The sequence below is a fragment of the Grampus griseus genome (assembly GCF_964374135.1).
Source record: "Grampus griseus genome assembly, chromosome: 14".
Taxonomy (NCBI): domain Eukaryota; kingdom Metazoa; phylum Chordata; class Mammalia; order Artiodactyla; family Delphinidae; genus Grampus; species Grampus griseus.
In genome coordinates, this window is record NC_139008.1 from 52,405,471 (window position 1) to 52,426,732 (window position 21,262).

Below are 21,262 nucleotides of genomic sequence, written 5' to 3' on the forward strand. Positions count from 1 at the left end.
CTTTTTCTAGTTTCTTTAAGTGTAAGGTTAGATTGTTTCTTTGAGATTTTTCTTGTTTCTTGAGGTGAAACTGAATTGCTATGAACTTCCATCTTAGAACTGTTTTTACGCATCCCATAGATTGTGGATCATCGTGTTTTCACTGTCATTTGTTTTTTTCATTTCCTCTTTGATTTCTTCAGTGATCTGTTGGTTATTTAGCAGCACACTGTTTAGCCTCCACGTGTTTGTGTTTTTTACTGTTTTTTTTTCCCTGTAATTGATTTCTAATCTCATTGCATTGTGATTGGAAAAAAATGTTTGATATGATTTCAATTTTCTTAAATTCCCTGAGGTTTGATTTGTGACCCAAAATGTGATCTATTCTTGAGAACATTCCATGTGAACTTGAGAACAAAGTGTATTCTTCCGCTTTCGGGTGTAATGTCCTAAAAATATCAGTTAAGTCTATCTGGTCTATTGTATCATTTAAAGCTGTGTTTCCTTATTTATTTTCTGTTTGGATGATCTGTCTATTGGTGTAAGTGGGGTGTTAAAGACCCCCACTATTTTTGTGTTACTGTCAATTTCTCCTTTTATGGCTGTTAGCATTTGCCTTATGTATTGAGGTGCTCCTATGTTGGCTGCATAAATATTTAAAATTGTTATGTTTTCTTCTTGGATCCATCCCTTGATTGTTATGTAGTGTCCTTCCTTATCTCTTGTAACAGTCTTTATTTTACAGTCTATTTTATCTGATGTGAGTATCGCTACTCCAGCTTTCTTGTGATTTCCATTTACATGCAATATCTTTTTCTATCCCCTCACTTTCAGTGTGTATGTGTCCCTAGGTCTGAAGTGGGTCTCTTGTAGATAGCATATATAAGGGTCTTGTTTTTGTATCCATTCAGCCAGTCTGTGTCTTTTGGTTGGAGCATTTAATCCATTTACATGCAATGTGATTATCGATATGTATGTTCCTATTACCATTTTCTTAATTGATTTGGGTTTGTTTTTGTGGGTCTTTTCTTCTCTTGTGTTTCCTGCTAAGAGAAGTTTCTTTAGCATTTATTGTAAAGCTGGTTTGGTGTTGCTGAATTCTCATAGCTTTTGCTTGTCTGTACGCTTTTGATTTCTCTGTTGAATCTGAATAATATCCTTGCTGGGTAGAGTAATCTTGGTTGTAGGTTTTTCCCTTTTATCACTTTAAATATGTCCTGCCACTCCTTTCTGGCTTGCAGAGTTTCTGCTGAAAGATCAGCTGTTAACCTTAGGGGGGTTCCCTTGTATATTATTTATTGCTTTTCCCTTGTTGCTTTTAATATTTTTTCTGTGTATTTAATTTTTCATAGCTTGATTAATATGTGTCTCAGCATGTTTCTCTTTGGGTTTATCCTGTATGGGACTCTCTGTGCTTCCTGGAGTTGATTGACTCTTTCCTTTCCCATGTTAGGGAAGTTTTCAATTATAATCTTTTCAAATATTTTCTAAGACCCTTTCTTTTTCTCTTCTTCTTCTGGAAACCCTATAATTCAAATGTTGTTGTGTTAATGTTGTCCCAGAAGTCACTGAGACTGTCCTCAATTCTTTTCATTCTTTTTTCTTTATTCTGCTCCCTGGCAGTTATTTCCACCATTTATTCCAGGTCACTTATCTGTTCTTCTGCATCAGTTATTCTGCTGTTGATTCCTTCTAGAGTATTTTAAATTTCAGTTATTGTGCTGTTCATCACTGTTTGTTTGCTCTTTAGTTTTTCTAGATCCTTGTTGAATGTTTCTTGTATTTTCTCCATTCTGTTTCCAAGATTTTGGATCATCTTTACTATCATTACTCTGAATTCTTTTCCAGGTAGGTTGCCTATTTTGTCTTCATTTATTTGGTCGTGTAGGTTTTTACATTGCTACTTCATTTGTAACATATTTTTTGTCGTTTCATTTTTTTTTTTTTTTTTGATGGGTGGAGCTGTATTCCTGTCTTCCTGTTTGTTTGGCATGAGGCGTCCAGCACTTGAGTTTGCAGGTATTTGGATAGAGCCAAGTCTTGGTGCTGAGATGAGGACCTCCAGGAGGCCTCACTCTGATTAATATTCCCTTGAGTCTGAGGTTCTCTGTTAGTCCAGAGGTTTGGACTCCAAGCTCTCACCACAGGACTCCAAGCTCTCACCACAGGAACTCAGGCCCGACCTCCCACTTCAGAACCAAGATCCTGCAAGCCATGTGGCATGGCAAAAACAGAAAAACAAAAAACGAAATGCAACACAGTAACAAAGAATAAAAATCAAAATAAAGTTAGAAAGATAAAAAATATATTAGGAGAAATAAAAATATAATTGAAACCAGGGAGCCCAAGAGGCTCCCTGGTGCCTAAGTGGACAGAGAAAGCGCTGGCCGCATTCCCTTCCATTCCTCTGTGTCCCACCCCCATGGTCGCCCCCAGGGTATCCCCCATCCCTCCTGGACCCCTAACCATGTGTGGGTCCCACTGGGTGTAGGAACTCCTCCCTTCCCCCAGCCACCCCTCAGGGGTCCAGGTCCCAGAGGTCCAGCCTTTACTTTTGCCCCCCCCTTCCCTCCCTCCTACTCCCTCAGGACCTACGCACTGGAGGGGGGCCTTGGTGAGCAGAAGATCAGGCCCAGGATCTCAGCAGCCTCCTGGGGGCCCAAGTGGGCAGGGGAAACCTGGCCAATCTCCCTTTTGATCCTCTGCCCTCCCAATGGTTCCCCAATTTCCCCCCTCGCATGTGGGACTCCTTCCCTTCTCCCAGCAGCCCCTAAGGAGTGCCAGTCCTGTCCCATCTCCACTTCTCCTCTCCCCTCACTCCCCCCATGCCCCACATCCTACCTGGTCACTGGGGGTTCCTCCTGTCCCCTTAGGTGTCCGTGGTCCCCCACCAGTGCCTGGTAGATGCCCTAGTTGTTCGGAGACACGAATTCCATGTCCTCCTAGTCCGCCATCTTGACTCCGCCCCCCAGCAGGCAGATTCTTAACTACTCTACCACCAGGGAAGCCCCTGTTTGTCTATTTAAAATTTAGTCATTCTTTTAAGTTGTGTAGTATCACATTGTATTCCTTTCTATATGAATTTAACATGTATTTATTAAATAACCTGTTATGGGCCTAGGACTATGCTGGATTCTGAAGGATATTCCTAATGTATTTGTCAGGACTTCTCTGCTTGCAGATGAGAGAAACTCAACTTGAATTGGTGTAAGTGAAAAAGATTTGTTGTCCGTTTAACTAAGGTGTTGCTGAAATAGGGACTTGATCAGTCTCAGAACTCTGTTAGTCTCTCGTTTCTGCTTTTCTCTGAGTTTGCAACACTAGTTTAAGTAGCATGAATATTTTGGGGGATGTGGGAGCCATAGAATGACATGATAAATGTAATTTTTTAAAAAGTCTTTCTGGTGGCAATGTTTAAAACTGGGAATGTGGAGACAGGAGGCTAAGGGGTTAGAGACATTTTAGTATGAGGGATTTGGATGACATTGCAAATATAAAGTATCTGAAGACCTTGATAACTGAATGGTTAATCATGATGAAAATGGAGAAATTAGTCAAATTAGTTATGAGGGTGGAATGATGTTTGGTTTATAAGCAAAATCCAATTGCTCCCTTAGGAAATGAAAGCTATTACAGTATAGTCTAAAATTAATAGCACCCACTTCTTATGATGAATTAATTATTCAGGACAGAAAGTTCAGTTGAGCATGCAGGACCACAGCTTACTCTTCTGTCCTAATAAACACAGGGTGTTGAGTATTTTTTCCATTTCTGTGTAATAAATAACCCCAATATTAGTGGCTTAAAACAACTGTAAGGATTTTCTTCTTATCTCATGGTTCTGAGGGTTGATTGGGCTCAGCTTGGCAGGGTTTCTCATGGGGCTGCTGTCATACTATCACTGGGGCTGGTGTTATCTGAAGGCTTCCTTGGGCATTTGTCTAGTGATCAACATTAGTTGTTGGCTGGGAGCTCAGCTGACGTCAGCTGGAGAACCTACAAGTGTTCTTCCCATGTATCATGGACTTCCTCACAGCATGGCAGCTAGGTTCCAAGATCAAGTGTCCCAAGAGACCAAGGCAGAAGTAAGTGCCATTTTTATCATATAGTCTTAGAAGTCTTACAGTGTCATTTCCTCCATATTCTGTTGGTAAAGGCAATCACAAAAGGTCTGTCCAGGTTCAAGGGGAGAAGGCACAGTCCCACCATTTGATGGAAGGAGTGTTACCATCACACTGTAAGAAGAACATATAGGATGGGATTTGGTGACCATCTTTAGAGAATTTCATCTGCCACACACCTATAGTAATAACAATTCAAAGATGGATATAATTCCTCTTTCTTCTTTATTTTTTGGTGTATCTAAGAATCAACAAGATCATGAAACAGAGTGAGGGCAAAATGAATGGAAAATGGAAATATCACAAGTATGGGTTTATTATTAATACAACGTAACTTACCAACTTTGTGATTCTGAACTGACACAGCCTTCTACCTCAGTAATAGAAAAATAAACTCAGAATCATAGAATTGCTGTAGTGGAGCAGGTCACTAGGGAATATCTAGCACATTCATATGACTCCAGACAAAACTGAGTTTAACGCATTCCAAGGAGACTTTTAAAAATCACCCTGTCCAGAACGTACCCACACAAGGAGAGTCTTTTATGGAATTTCTCAGTTGTGTGTTCCAGGTTCTTTAAAGAATTTGGGACCTTTAAAATTTTTTAAACGTTATCAATATTTGTATTTCCCTCATCATAATATCTCATGGTATCACTGAAACCTAGGTCTGAATCTGAAATATGCAAACAAATTCTATCAACCACCACAGACTGAAAAATCTCTCCAAACTAAAATATATTTTTTCATTCTCTTAAATGTTTCTCTTTCCTTTCCAGGAATATCTTACTACTAGATATTCCAAAATCTAATAACTGTACAACCACAACAGTAATTGAGGCCAATGTCTTGCTTTAAGAGGAGAATCTTATGTTCAAATAAAATTTATTTGCAAAAAAATGGTCAGTCTTTAGTATAGAAAACTGATCAGTGCAAAGATGCTCACCTATCCTCTGGATATTAACCTCAATCTGTGTGGGTTTGCCAAGCCAGCCAGCTGCCTCCCCCTTCTACCCTCCTCTCCCTCTCTGTTACCATAAGACCGAGGGCTCTATAGAACTTGGTTCGAAAATCACGGGTTCCTTAGAATTCTGAGCAGATCGGTGAGAATGATTAGGAGGGAGTTTTTGAAGTACTCTCAGCATGTCATTACCATCACTGTCATCATCATCGTCATCATCTTTAGAAACACTAAAAGCCTACATGTTCATAAGCTCCATGCAATGTTGAATGGAGAGTATGTAGACAGTTACTTCATTCTAAGAAAAATAGCCCAGGCTGACAAGGCACAGAAAACAAAGCACAGGGTGAAATAATCTCACAAATTCATGAAGAATTAATATTGTTTTTTACCCATTCTATCCAAAGTACTTAATTCCCACAGCCAACATTTCTGAGAGAAGGGAATAGGTCTGGGAGTGACCAGCCTCGCATCTATTTCAAATCCAAGGAGAAAGATGGAAGAGATAGGAGGGGCTGGTTGGGGTCTCCTCTTTGTTGAAGTTGAACTTCCTTGTCTTAGGTGTTGGCTATCTCTCCAGGTGTAGTGGGGCAGTCCATCACAGAGGCCTGGAAACTTTTATTTAACCATGGTCTGCCAGCCCCAAATCGTGTTAAAATGCAGATGATGATTCATTAGGTCGGGGGCAGAGACAACATTCCACATTTCTAACAAGCCCCCAGATGATGTTCACAGACCACACCTGAGGAGAAAAGGTCTAGAGAAACATCCTTATTGTGGTTGAAAGCACGGATTTACCAGGTTATGTCTACCTGGACAGGAAAAGGAATACTTGGGAACTTCTGGCTCATCAATTGGAAACAATGACAAATTCTATCTACTACTTAACATTTGATGGTGGCTAGACAAGGTTATTTAAGTGCTGGGAAAGAAATGGAAGATATTCTGTATTACATAAATGTGTGTGTTACATACAAATAAAATATATATATACACATATACATATAAAGAATATACTACATAATGTTTAATATACCAAAAAAACACACATTTCGGTGTATATATATAACTTTTTCAATCAAAGATGTGCTATTTGTACTTTCCTATTAGACTAATGTAGAACAAGTTTCACATTGGGCTTTGAAAAGAAAGACAATGCAAAATAACTACATCACTTTCGTCCCTTCATTCATTAATCAGACACTGGGTGTCTATTTTATCTCAAGCATTGGAAGTGAAGTAAGATAATGTTCTTACCTTCGGAGAGGGGGATGGTGATTCAGAGTCTAGTGAGAGACAAATATACATTTCTAAGCATTATGGTAACTTTTATAAAAGATATCTCCACTGAAGTTCTCTTTCCATATTGAAGGAAGAGTCTTGATTCATTATCAAGCCCAAGAAGACATTTCTGTTTACAAACTTGTTACTGAAACTTTCAACAATTCAGGTACAAAATGAGAAAGAATTCTTGTTCCGGAAAGCATACGGCTCCAACAGATGGCTGTTTTCTTAATGGAGCAGACTGTCTAACAGTGAGAAGAAGTCAGAATTCCTGTTATGTTAAATAGCTTAAGTGACTGAAACGAAACCACCAATTCTTGACAACCTGCCAGATTGACTCCCCTGTGAAAACCAACTTTTGTTGTTTTGAAATGGCGTACTTCTTTCTCTTTTTCTGAGGCCCTCTACTCAATATGTGAGTTTGGTCTGTGGCCATTAGCTAAGTTTTCTCTCTCCTTGATAGGTAATGGCTTCCATGAAAAGTCCTGAAAGCAATTAAGGATCATATCCACATAATAGCATCTTTCCTCTAAGGAGTTCTGATGAGTTTCAGTCTCTCCCTAATATTCTTAGATCAATAATCAGAAGGTTTATCAAACTCTCCAGGACTGTGGCCAGCACCTACAGAACCTCGGTGATAATTACTTTAAAAATGCAGGCAGTCGAGTTATGGAGATGACATCCCTTCTGATGAGGTTATGACTCAGGGCTTCATTTCATCCTCCGTTATCCCCTCAGTGGGTCCACAGACTGCACAAGCCCACGTAGCCATCCTGAATTGTCTCAATTCAGAAAACCTCCTCTTGGATTTGACACCAAGTTGGATAACTAGCAATCTATTCTGTACTCCGTATAGCTTGGTTAATGCTCTCCAAGGACCAGACATTTCAGGCACTGTTTAGATAGTAAAAGGCGGCAGAGACAAACTAAAGCTCACTGAAGTTTATAAGGGCCACCAACATAGCAAACCTCCAAGTGGGACAGAGGGGTACACGAAGAGTCTCAGAGAGCAGGTACCTGGCTCCATCTTGTTAACTATAACTGTACTCTTAGTACATAGGAAAGAACTCTCAACACTAGATGTCCTGCCCTGTGAAAGCTGTACCACTTCCCAAAGACTGCTTCAGTGGACTGGTGCTATATATCTCAGGAAGCTCTAATATTTTTCTAGGGTCAGGATATAAATGAGGAAACAAGTTTGAGAAATTACTTATCTAGGTGATCTTTCCCACCTGGACTGTCTTGCAGAATCAGCACAGGTTTGTAGAGTGCCCATTTGTCTCCAGATTTCATGTTCATTGTATCATCTTGCCTTGACCATGATACTGTGAAGTAGGAATTTTTGTTCCTGTTTTGTAGTTGAGGAAAGAGGTTAATTACAACAAAGGGACTTGTCCAAATCAAACAGCTAATTAAGTAATGGGACAGTTTTGACCCAAGGTCTTCAGGCTGCAGTTCTGTTTCCTTAATCACACAGTCTGTTTTTTTTTTAATTTTTATTTCATATTGGAGTACAGTTGATGTTGTATTAGTTTCAGGTGCACAGCAAAGTGATTTAGTCATACATATACATATATCTATTCTTTTTCAGATTCTTTTCCCGTATACAGAGTATTGAATAGAGTTCCCTGTGCTATTCAGTAGGTCCTTGTTGATTATCTATTTTTTATAACACAGAGTATGGCTTTGAATGTGGCATCTGACCAGAGAAGCTCTGGGCCCAGTGTAAGAACCAGCACTGGTCTGAGGTGTGGAAATTGACCAGAGCAAGTGTGAGCAGGACACACGTTTCACTGATATGCATCCATTGCCTCTCTACCTTCTGGGGAATCCTTGTTTGGCTGCTTAGGTTTGTTTTGTTTTGTTTTGTTTTTTTGTGCGTGTGATTTTTGGAGAAATAGATGGGAAGAATTGGAGGAAACAAATATGGTTAAGTAGTTGCTGTGATATGCAGGACTTCAAGAAGCTGGTGATGGGGAGACAAATGAGTCTTATTATGCGATCATATTTACCTCTAACTTTGACACTACTTTGAGTATTCTTGGAAGATTTAAAATAAAGTACTTAAAAAAAAAATTAGGGACTTGTATTTCTTTGGAATGTGATCATGTACCAAGATTGGCCAGGAGGTGGTTCAGTTATCTCTGGGTTCTAAAGTGAATAAGGAATCACTGGGGCAGTCCATCCTATCTGTCAATCCACTTCTGACTAATATTTCCTTCAAGATTTTTTGTGCACCTTGGTTCCAGTGTGTGTGTGTGTGTGTGTGTGTGTGTGTGTGCACGCGTGTGCGTGTGTGTGTGTGTGGTGTGTGCATGTGTGCTTTCACTCAGGCTCGAATTGGCAATAGGTTCACCTTGCTCCACAATTTATTTAGAAAAAGACATCTTAAAGGAGCTTGTGCCTATGCTCCAGTCCCATGAGGCTCTGCCTTAGTGAAATAATACCATGAAAGTGGTTGACTTTTCTCCTTACAAGGCATCATGACAGCAGACTAAGTAAGCAATATTCATATCAAAGAAATCCCCCCAAGGTACCACCTATTTTCAGCTTTCTTACATTAGGCTGGCATCTGTTAATGTGCCCAAAAAGTTTGCCTGCACAGATTACAACTGCAGAACCGGCCAAGGATCATGTTCTGTGCAGAACAGGCCACCTGGGAACCGGGACCCAAGACAGCAAGGGGAACGAGAGACCTCAGAGGCAGGGCACAGACGGGATGGAAAAACCTTATGGTAACTGCTCCCAAGAAATTACTTGAACATCATATAAGAAGCATTTGAATGCCTTCACCAAGGTCATTAGCTGTGTATGGAGCAAAGGCTTATTTTTAAAGTTTGACGTAGTCCGAGGAATGCTTTGTTCCTAATTTAGAGCACTTGTACTGAGAGCTTCCAAGCCCTCGGCATCTGCTGCCACCCACTACATGTTTTGCAGCAGGCCAAAGTCCACTGTGGTGAAGTCCAAGGGTTCGTCAGCTCCACAGGGAGCCAGCAAAGCCTGGGAGAGAGGTTGTTTGGGGAGATTATTTAGAAAGAAAATGAACTTTTGGAAAAGACCTCTTGGGTATGAGAGTTTGGATTCTATTTGATTAAGTTTTCACTTCTCTCCCCTTTCTGTTGTGGGTAGAGTATTCTTCTCTGCTCTTTTGATTTTGGGGTTGGCCATGGGGTTTTCTTTAGCCCATCAAATGTTAGCAGGTATAAGGCAGACAGAGGCCTTAACTGAACTTGTGTGTTTCAGCTTGGCTCTTGCACTCTGGTGATCTGCCAGAGAGTGTCTGGATAGCTGCCTTTCCTACAAAGAGCAAATCTGAATTCAGTGCACAGTCTAGTGGACCCACAGCCTAAAGTAAGAGCCATCCAGCTGAGCCCAGCCCAGATTTGTGATTGTGGTATTAATGCTTGTTGTTATAAGCTGTTAGGATATTTGTTACATAACATTAGGATAGCAATAGCTGACTAATACATGGGGTTAATGATTTTTATGTTTTTTTCTGAACCTAGGTGGACATTTATGTAAACTGACATGATAGAGTTAAAACTCCTTTTACACAAGGTATAGGAAGGGAGCTTCGATCTGGAAGTATGAGACAAGGAAAAACAGTGGCTTGTGACACAGTGGGCTACGCTCTAACAAAGATGACAGCTGTCTCCAAAGTGAGGCCATGGAGAACCAGGATTAGCAGATACTGAAAGGTGGCAGCAGAATATTTAAGTTAATTTGGTCCATAAACCTGAAGAATTCATTGAAATTCTCTAGCTCATAGAGACCACCTTAAAATTGTCTAAAACGTTTTGAATTTAAGTTGAAAATTTTAACTTAGATTTTCAGATTCCTAGCGTCTCTTGAAAAAAAAAATCAGAATGTCAGAAAATGGTGACGTCACATTTCTTCCTGATAATAAATATGGGAGCTGAGTTGTTCCCTCTAGTTGTGTTTTGCAGCTTGCTGAAGTCCCTGCCATGTTCTGTTATTCATTTTCAGCTGTCTCGTGTGAATTGGTTGCTTGTCTTATCCTTAAGCACCAGGAATTGGGAATTGTGACAACTACTAGTTCAACAACCGTCCCCCTAATTTTAAGGAAATCTAGAGGTAAGGAGACACCCAAGTGCTTAGCTCAGAGGTGATGCTCAGTAGGGTAACCATACATCAATTTTGCCCAGGACAGTCCTGGTTGATGCCTATTGTCCTGGGCTAATTTATCAATTTGCATGAAAAATTCTAGAGGTCTATCTGGCAGGTAATACTGGCTTTTAGTACCTCAGGTGCAACACACATGCCTCTCCATTCAGTCTGGGTTTGCTCACAGCATCGTGGTCTCTGGTATTTCAAAATCCTATATGGTGGCTCAGGGTGTCCCAGGGTTACAAGGAAGAAGCTGTATCACTTTGTTTGAATTGGCCTTGGAAGTGATGCATCATTACTACCATGTCATTGTATTGGTCACCATGCCACCCAGATTCAGGGCAGGAGACTTAGATGCCGCCTAGTGGTGAATGACTAGGCAGTTAGTGGCAAAGTGAAGACTAGAGCCAAGTCTGTTACTCCACCCAATGTGTATTTTTTCATTCCAAGAAGCCCTATCTGCCTCCATTCTCCATTCTACTTTTTACCTTTCCACCTGTATTATACTATTACATATATTATATTATTAACGTATGAGCACCTATCTATTCTAAGAGAACTAAGCCATGAATGGTCTTTGGAAAGTCATACAAAATCTTGGAATTATGTGGAAAATATGTTTTTTATGTGTGTATCAGTCAGAGCTCTCTGTTGCACACATAATTTAAGCATTTAATTTAAGCATTAAAACCCTTATTTAAAGGGTTTTAGATAGTTCACTGCATCCCTGAAAAAGTCTGAGAACCAGGCTTGGAAGCTTCAGAGCTAGGAACAACTTCAGCATTATACCGCAGACTGTTCTGGGGAAGAACTATCGCCGCTGTTCTTGGACAGACTCACCGCACCTCACCAGCTGTCACAGAGCACAGTGCTAGGACCTCTACCCACTATTGTTTCTGAAAGCTCACTGTCTTTGCCTCTGTCCTACCCAGAAACGATCTGTGCTACACCTGCTTCCAAATGTCTTGTGCATTTGTACCTGAAAGGTTGAACCTAGGCCATGTGTCTGTACCATAGTTGCAACTATAGGAAGTGGATTTCTAGCGTCTATTCTGGAGATAAGGTGGAAAAATCTTCAAGCACAAGAACAGTGTTTATAAGGTGCTGAGAAGGCAAAAACACAAATAAGTCCATCACGTGAATGTATAAATATGTGGGCTTTTCTGAATCAAGTGTTCCTAGTTTTCATCATATCTTCAGAGAGGTTCCTAATCCTTACATATTAAGAATCACTGTTACATGGACTTCCCTTTTATAGACACAGATCTGTGTGTTTGTGTCCATGAATCCATTATGCTTTTCAGAATTGAGGACTGTGAAGTCCAATTCTCTACATCTCTCTACCCCAATATATTCAATTAATAAAATCCAGATGGATAATAAAGTGGTATTTTTGTTCCATTGCTTAATCTGTTTTGTGTCCCTCTTTGGGATGATGGTATAGTATAAAGTTCACTAAAGCCTTGATTAACAAGGATGCTTATTTTAATAGATTTTGTTTGTTTGACTTCTACTTTGAGAATGGAATGGCAAAATCAAAAGAAAACAAAAATCATAGGCAGCTTCCAATAAGGATTTGTTCTAAAAATATACTTTCAGGGGTGGGCGGTAGTGGATAAGAGTAAGAACACACTCAGCTCAAGTTCCTACAATTTCCAATACTTGATACAAGCAGATTCCCTGGGGACTCGATAAATGCTCAACTATTTTAAAAAACCAACTTTTCTCACTATTTAGGCAAAATATAGAGTAAAGCATTTGGGGGGATTCCACACAATACATAAGATTAGAACTTAAAGGAACATCAAATATGAGGCATAGAGAGGTTGAAATGTTTCCTTCAAGATTAGTAAGCTTATGGCAGAGACTGAACTGGAACTGAGGAATTCTTATCCCAATGTGGTGTCCTCTCCTCTAAAACACCTTAGGATGTCTTGTAACAAAGATTTTGTATCAGTTAGTTACAGCTGTGTAACAAACCACCTAAAAATTTAGCTGCTGAAAAAGAAACCATTTATTAATGTTTGTAAATGTGCAGGTTGGCTGGGTGGTTCTGCTGCCTTGGGCCGGCTCTGCTACCTCAGCTGGGCTCACTCATGGGTCCATGATCAGCAGCTTGTTGGCTAGATGGCTTAGCTAATCTTGGTCGGGCTCTATCACATACCTGGTGTGATGTAAAATCCAGTGCTTCATCTGGGAAAATGAGGTCAACTATGCTTCATAAGGTTCAATCCTCCAGTAGGCAACACAGACCTGTTCTCATGGTGATCTCAGAGTTCCAAAAGGTAGAGCTCTAGTCTGGGAACTGGATTATGGGAATCATCTCACTCTACTAGCCGAAACCCAGATTCAAGTTTGGAGACAAGACATCAACTCCTTGATGGCAGAATCTACTAAATCACATTACAAAAATATAGAGAAGATGTAAAGAATTAATGCCATTTTTTTCAATCAATCTGCCATAATTAATTAATTCATTCAAACTTTATTGATTTTCTTCCTGTCATACTTTATTGATTGTGCCTGGCCTAGTGTTACAATAAACACTAGAGATACAATAAATAATAAGAATCAATTTTGTGCTTATTTCTTAGTGAAAAATATCAAATAACCAAAACATCTCTTTCCTTAGGTAATCTGGTGATTCAGGATCAGATTTCTTAACACTGTCCTGAAAGTCATTAGTCCTTAAATTTGATATTACACCCTCTATTAAAAAAAATCACACAAAAAATCAGTAGTAATTTAGTGTGTATAAATTAAAATTGGCCTTGGTGAGAATAACTGACTTCTCAGAAGTGCAGCCAACAAGGAACTGTCAGGCTAGATGAGTTTTTACAGATCTCAGGGAGAAACTGGAGCTCTAAATGCTAAATTTATCTTACAAGGATATCATATGTACATTTGACAACTTGAAGGTTTTTAGATTACAGGGAGAGTTTTTGCCATCTATATCTGATATTTCCCCATCTAATTGCTATTTCAGCTGAGATGTGTAAGGCAGACTGAAGAGTGTCCCCAAGCAATGTGTCCCCAAGTCACTTAATTGAGTGTCCCCAAGTCACTTAATTTTTAGAATTTTTAGACTTTGATTGATTACTTTGCCAGGTATTGACAGTAGTATTTTCATGTTATCCAGATGCAGGGCCTGGTCTAGTCAGGATCAAAGGTGTTCTTTAGGAAAATAGTTTAAAATTTTCAAAATATACCCAATAGAAACTAAGTAACTGTCCTGTAGAGAATAACTAAAATGTTAGATAAAGTAGAAACCAAAATATTTTCTTAGAGGTAATGAAGAGTTGACAAGGTAGCAAGTCGTTACTGGGCCAAAATATAAGGGAAAGCTGGAATCCAGGGAAGTCAGCAGAGCACTGAAGCCAGTTTTATCCTGAGAATATTTACCTGTTCAGACAAATGTGGACTTCAATTTTGATGGCCTCATTGGATGAGACACATAAAAATTAAAGCCTAAGAGTCCATTCAAATCAGAGAGTAGTAACTGTACACCCTTCACCCATTAGGCTAGTTCCCCAAGGGATCCAATGTTAGAATAAAGGAGAATCAGAAGTAATCTTAACCCTGTATTTATTATAGGGCCCGCAAAAAGTTTCTTTGATTCTTGGCTGGAGGAAAAATAGTCCCAAAGAGATTGTGTCTACAAACTAGCCTTCCAAGAATTTTCATCCTTAAAATAGACCATCACATACATTAATGGTTCAGAACCATAAAAAAAAAAAACATGCAGAAAGTACTTGGGTTGGATACTCCCTTAGACACCATGTAGAAAAAAACACCAATTCTTTCTGTCAGAATGTATATCCATTTTAGGTCTCAGAGAATGTTCATAAATGACTTTTCAAGGAAAATAAATACTATACAGTAAAAATTAATTAAGCACAGAAGAAGATAAAACATAAGCAAGAACCAGCAGAAACCAAACTGGTCAACTGACAGTTATAAAGCAATTTAATATACCTAAAAGAAAAAAGACAAGTAGAAATAATCTTCAGAGAACAGACACTATGGAAAGTGACTTAACAGTTTTAAAAGAGTACCAAATAAAACATGTAGAAATTTTAAAAAAATACAATAACTGAAATAACAAACAAACAACTCAATAGATAAGATATCAGTAGTTTAGACACAGCTGAAGAGAGTATCATGAATGGAAAGATGGGTCAGAAGAATCGTGAAGTAGGATTATTAGTTGAAAATGATAGTTTTCTCAGAGGCCACGATAAAATCAATGTTCTGAATGGACAGGGAAGAACTCGGGATGAGCAGAGAGGATTTGGGTGGGCATGGACAGCTGGAATAACTAATTTAAGCCACGTGGTTATCTAACCTCCCTTGGGTTATGTGCGGCTTCAGGAGGTAATAAATAAAGAGCATGGTCTTATATCTCCAAAATTAGAATCTAGCAAATAATAAGATAGAATAATTCATACTATTTAATTTTTTTCCATGAAAAGAGTACATTCTTTTATTGTTTTTGTTCATACATGTTGTTTCAACTTTCAGTAATAAAATTCAATATATTTGATTCCTTAATCATAAAAACTTGCTTTCACATTATTTACATGTTGCCAACGTCTACAGCCACTGGAATAGAAAAGGCAGAGTGTGGCATTCAGCATATTCAGGTGAAAATTCAGGTATACCCAGGTCTGGGGCTGCCCTTTGCTGCAGGTAACTGGGGACTTAGGGAAGAAACTCTTGGAAGATAAAAAGGTATTAAATGTCATTTTGATGCTGAAGACCCTCTGTCCCAATCTGGGTGAGTGTGCATACACATGCATGTGTGTAGCACTCTCATGATAAAAGAGAAGTAAACCTTTCCTTTTTAACTGTGTTGGGGGTACAGACACACGATATGATTCATTTTGAGGGAGTACCCTTAAAGATATACTTATTTGGGCACAATTATGACCAAGAAACCTGAGCTTCTAACCCAATTGAACCTGGGGCAGAACCAGTGCCTGGAACAGAGTAGGTGTCTATTGAATTGTATTGACTGAATGTATTACTGGAAAAATGTTGATATTGGACTATTTACAGTCTCTCCCAGTGTAAGAATAATTCTATTTTTGCCCACTTCACTTATGAGCCTTTTGGGAGCTGAATTGGGCAACACTAGAGCATTCAGGAAGGCGAGAATGATTTACATTGGAAAGTTTAAAGGATTACTCAGAAGGTTAAAGAAAATAGAATAAATCCAAAGATGAAGGTTGTGGGCAGAGAAAGCAAGAGCTCACACAGACTGGTGTTTGAAGGAGATTTGAGGGGAAGCTTTCTTTTTTCAAATTTAAGTTGATTGATTGATTTGCCACACAGCCGGGCTTGCAGGATCTTAGTTTCCTGATCAGGGATTGAACCCTGGCCACGGCAGTGCAAGCACTGGGTCCTGACCACTGGACCACCAGGGAACTACCAAAGCTCCTTTGTATATGACAATCACATACAGAGAAACAAGAAGAAATGGGAAAAGCAATTTTAAGAGACTTCATAGTATGCTATGAATCAAATCCTATTTTGGTACATTTTATAGACATTTCAGAACAAATTTATTTTCCTTTAAACTATTTTTTGGGTCTTGGACTGGTGTTACTTTGAATACTGTGCTCTCTGGAGACTGGGCTTTCTGATGATTTTAAATAAATGAAATGTACAACCCTAGGTTCTTATGAAGCAGATATTTCTTTGAAATAAAAAAAGAAAGGAAATTATGACATTTTATTGGTTCTAAGATATACTTTTACTTTTTCAAAAATTGTTAAAAATTGTTTTAAAAATTGAAGTCTAATTGATTTACAGTATTATATTGATTTCAGGTATGCAGCATAGTGATTTGGTATTTTTACAGATTATACTCCATGAAAAGTTATTACAAAGTAATGACTATAATTCTCTGTGCTATACAATAGATCCTTGTTGCTTATCTATTTTTATACATAATAATTTGTATTTCCAAGTTCCATACATCTATCTTGCCCTTCCTAACTTTCCTCTCCCCACTGGCAACCACTAGTCTGGTTTCTATATCTGCGAGTCTGTTTCTGTTTTGCTATATATATTTGTTTGTTTTACTTTTTAGATTCCACAAACAAGTGATATCATAGAGTATTTTTCTTTCTCTGTCTGACTTATTTCACTAAGTATGATAGTCTCTAGGTCCATCCACATTGCTGCAAATGGCAGAATTTCATTCTTTTTATGGCTGAGTAATATGCCACATCTTCTTTATCCATTCATCTGTTGATAGACACTTAGGTTGTTTCCATAAGTTGGCTACTGTAAATAATGATGTTATGAATATTGGGGTGCATGTATTTTATTGAATTAGTGTTTTCTTTGTTTCTGGATATATACCCAGGAATAAGATTGCTGGATCATATGGTAGTTCTATTTTTGTTTTTTGAGGAGCGTCCTTACTGCTTTCCATTCCCACCAAGAGCATACAAGGCTTCCCTTTTCTCCACATCCTTGCCAACATTTGTTATTTGTAGATATTTTGATGATAAGCATTCTGACAGGTGTGAGTTGATATCTCATAGTTTTGATTTACATTTCTCTGATGAAATGTTAATGAGTACAATATTCTCTCCTTGTATTGATACTTTTGTCACTATATAATGCACTTCTTTGTCTTTTGTTAGAGCCTCTGTTTTAAAGTCTATTTTGTCTGATATGAATATTGCTACCCCTGCTTTCTTGTCAATTCCATTTGCATGATATATCTTTTTCCATCCCCTCACTTTCAGTCCCTTTGTGTTTTTAGTCCTGAAGTGAGTCTCCTATGGGCAACATATAGATGAGTCTTTTTTTTTTTTCTTTTTTTAAATCCAATAAGCCACTCTATGTCTTTTGATTGGAGCATTTATTTCATTGAAATTTAAAGTAATTATTGATAGGTGTGTACTTATTGGCATTTTATTAGTTTTTTTCCCATTGTTTTTTGTACTTCTTCTCTGTTCATTTCTTTTTCTTTTTGTTTCCTCCCCTGTGGTTTGATGATTTTCTTTAGTAGTATGCTTGGATACACTTTTACTTTTAACCTTTCTGAAATTGGGATGTGCCTTTATGTTTGATGAAGAGTCAGGGTTTAATTGGAAAGATCTTTTCTTTGTTATTGATATATTTATTATTGACACATTAAGCTTCTTGACAGCATAAGCTTCTTGATAGCATGTTATGTAATTCACTTCAATTCTTAAAGGCTATGTGGCAAATATTTTCATGGCAATATCCCATGCCACTTGTCCTTAATAAATTTCCTTCCATAAAATGTCACTGAATCCCAGTGAATTCAACCCACATTTATGAGACTTATTTTGCAGCTTGTTTTTAAAAGGAAGAGTGAAATCTGGGAAAATAAACAAATATTTGACATTTAGTTTAAAAAAAAAAAAAAGCAGACAAGTGACTTTCTGACTTCACATAGAAATAACCAGCACCATTTTCCAAATAACCTCCAGTTCTTCAGTGGCCCAGGGAAGACTGATAACTGAGAGAGGCTTTTTAGACTAAGCTTTGGGGTAGACAGATGCAAAAGGGACTGGAGGACAAAAATCAAGAAAGGGGACCCAGATTTTAAAATAAGTATCCACCCAATTAAAAATGCACGAAGGATTTGAATAGGCATTTCCCCAGAGAAGATATGCATATGGCCAAGTCACATAACATCATTAGTCATCAGGAAAATGCAAATCAAAACTGCAGTGAAATACTCTTCATATCCACTAGGATGGCAATAATCAAAAAGGCAGAAAACAACAAGTGTTGGCAAGGATGTGGAAAGATTGGAATCTTCATATATTGCTGGGGATGTAAAATGGTGCACTGTAAAATGGAAAACTGTCGGCAGCTCCAAAAAATTAAACAGAGTTACCATTTGAACTAGCAGTTCCACTCCTAGGTATATACCCAAGAGAGCTGAAAACATATTTCCATGCAAAAACGTATACATGAGTGTTTATAGCACCATTATTTATAATAGTCAGATAGTGGAAACAAACCAAATGTCCATCAAGTGATGAATGAAGAAATACAACGTCTACACAATAGTGTATTATTCAACTATTAAAAGGAATGAAGCACTGATCCATGCTGAAAACTGAACCTTAAAATTTTTATGCTAAATGAGAGAAGCCAGACACAAAAGACCCCATATTGTATAAATCTAATCATTTAAAATGTCCAGAATAAACAAATCCTCAGAGACAGAAGATAGATTAGTGGTTCCCAGGGACTAAGGAGAGGAAATGGGGGAAAGTGAGGAATGGGAAGTGACTGTTGATGAGTATGGTGTTTCTTTTTGGGGAGATGAAAATGTTCTGGAATTAAGAGTGGTGATTGATGAGCAACCTTTGACTATACTAAAAACCATTGAAATGTGTACTTTAAGAAGGTGAACTTTATGTATGTGAATTATAGCTTAATAAAACTGTAATTAAAAATATATGCAGAAGGGTCAAAGAAACAAATGAACAGTGCAGGGACTCCAGGGGACAAAGAATGGCTCCTGAGTTCTCGCTTGTGTGCAGAAAGAGGCTGTTGGTATGCCTGGAATCCAAGGTGAGCCTAGCTTTCTCCACCTGTGATCCAGAATCTACTATTTGGTGACTGACCTAATTTCATCTGTCATAAGCAGTTTTGTGCTTTGGGGTTGGTGCCATAAGTAAAAGTCAAAGCACATGGCTCTGTGTGGTCTAGCCCTACTAGCAGGGTGCTGCTGACTCATGAGGTGCCTAAACAACACTGTAGCTTTGAGTTAATGACATTTATTATTCACATATCAATCATTATTTTTTTCCACCTTAGTACTAATAGCTGGATAGGTAAACAAATTTATTCACTGTAAATGCAGTATTTATTGAGAGATTTCACTATGGTGGGTTTGGGGTTTCAGTAGTGAATGAGACATGACCCTTGACATCAAAGGTGTCAATGGAGGATGTATTTAAGTAAGAGGGCCAGTACGTTGCAGTTGGTATATACTCTATAAGTGAAAGAAAGTACAAAAGTACATGGTGTTAATGGATTAATTGTATTAGTAGCCACCCTGTGTCCACATCATTTTCCCTACAACACCATAGTACCCTTTTAATCTTGATCAGGGCTGATCTTGTCTTTTACATTCACCAATAGAATGTGGTGGAAGTAATGGTGTATTAGTTCTGAGTTTAGACTTCAAGAGGGCTTGAATGCCTTTGCTTGTTCTCCAGATCCTGCCTTGGACATGTGAAAAACCCATGGCTAGCCTGCCAAAGAGTGGAAAAAGCACATGGAGAAGAGCCAGATCAGCACAGTTGTTCCAGTCAAGGCCCCAGACATGTAAAAGAACCCAGGCAGGATCAGCCACCAGCCAACTCCTAGCTGACTACAGATGTACAGATGAGCCCAGATGAGATCAACCTGTCCCAGCCCAGATCAGCAGAGCCTGGCATTTATCTGTAGACTCACAATCAATGGAACATGGTTGTTAAAAACACCAAGTGTTGGTGGTGTTTGTTATGCAGCAAGAAATAACTGACGTAGGATGCAATGGGAGCACAGATGATGGGGAGCTTGGGTGTATCAGAGAAGTCTTCCTAGAGGAAGTGACATTTAGTCTATAAAGCTAAAGATGAATAAGAGACAAGGAAAGGAGAGAACCTGAGTATGTGTATAAGTGTGTTTTCAGGAGTGGTTCAAGGGAAAGAGGAACAGAAAGGGTCTAAGTAGTTGAGGGAATAGTATTTAAAAAGCCCAGGAATTGAGATGGTCCATAAGGCAGGAATGGATAGTTATGTATGAACCAAATCATGTAAGATCTCAAACAATTATTAAGGGATTTAGACTTTATCCTGAGGATTGCTGGGGTCCATTAAAGGCTTTTAATTCCATTTTTGCTCTTGTATGATCAGTCTTGCTCCAGTATGGAGAAATGGTTACATGATTTAAGACTTGAGGCATGGAAATCGTTTAGAACCTTGGTAGGTGGTGGGGGGGATGGTGGCTGAACTTGGGTATTAGCAGAGAGGATAGAAAGTGAACGAAGCTGGGGGCTATTCCACAGGGTGAGAATTGACCGAGGTTGGTGAATTATTGGAATGGGGATGATAGAGAGCCAGCTGTCAGTGATGATGCCCACCTTTTGGCTTGGGCAACTGAATTGGTATTGTTTTTATTCACTGATGAAGAAAACAAAGGATGTGGAGCAGGTTTGAGTGTAAGGAAATTCAGTTTGGTGTATACTGTATGTGGCAGATTACATTTTCCAAAGACGCCTATATATTCATGTACTTCAGTGTAAGCAACACTGCTCCCAAAGCAAGATGGGGTCTGTATTTGTTCCCTCCCCTTGAATCTGGGAAGGAGCTGTGAGAACACCAATGAATGGGGTCCAGCAGAAGTGATAGTATGCAATGTAGAGGTTCAGTCATAAAAATTTTGATCCAGTTTCTGCCTGGTTCTCACTTGGGAAGCTCATCCTTGGAGTCCAGCCAACATATTGTGAGAAAGCCCAGGCCATGTGGAGAGGACACATGTTGTGGTCCAGCCCGGAGCCCCAGTTAGTCTCTCAGTGATGTATCATCAACCACCAGACATGAAAGTAAATTAGTCTTTGGAAAATTCCAGCTCCCAGCCTTCTAATCTTCCAGCCGAAGCCCCAGATATCATGGCATAGAGACACGGCATCTCTGCTCTGCCCTGTCTGAATTCTTGACCCACAAAAACTATGAGAGTTTAAGAAATAATTCTTATTGCTTTAATCCACTAGGCTTTGGAGTAATGTGTAACATAGCCA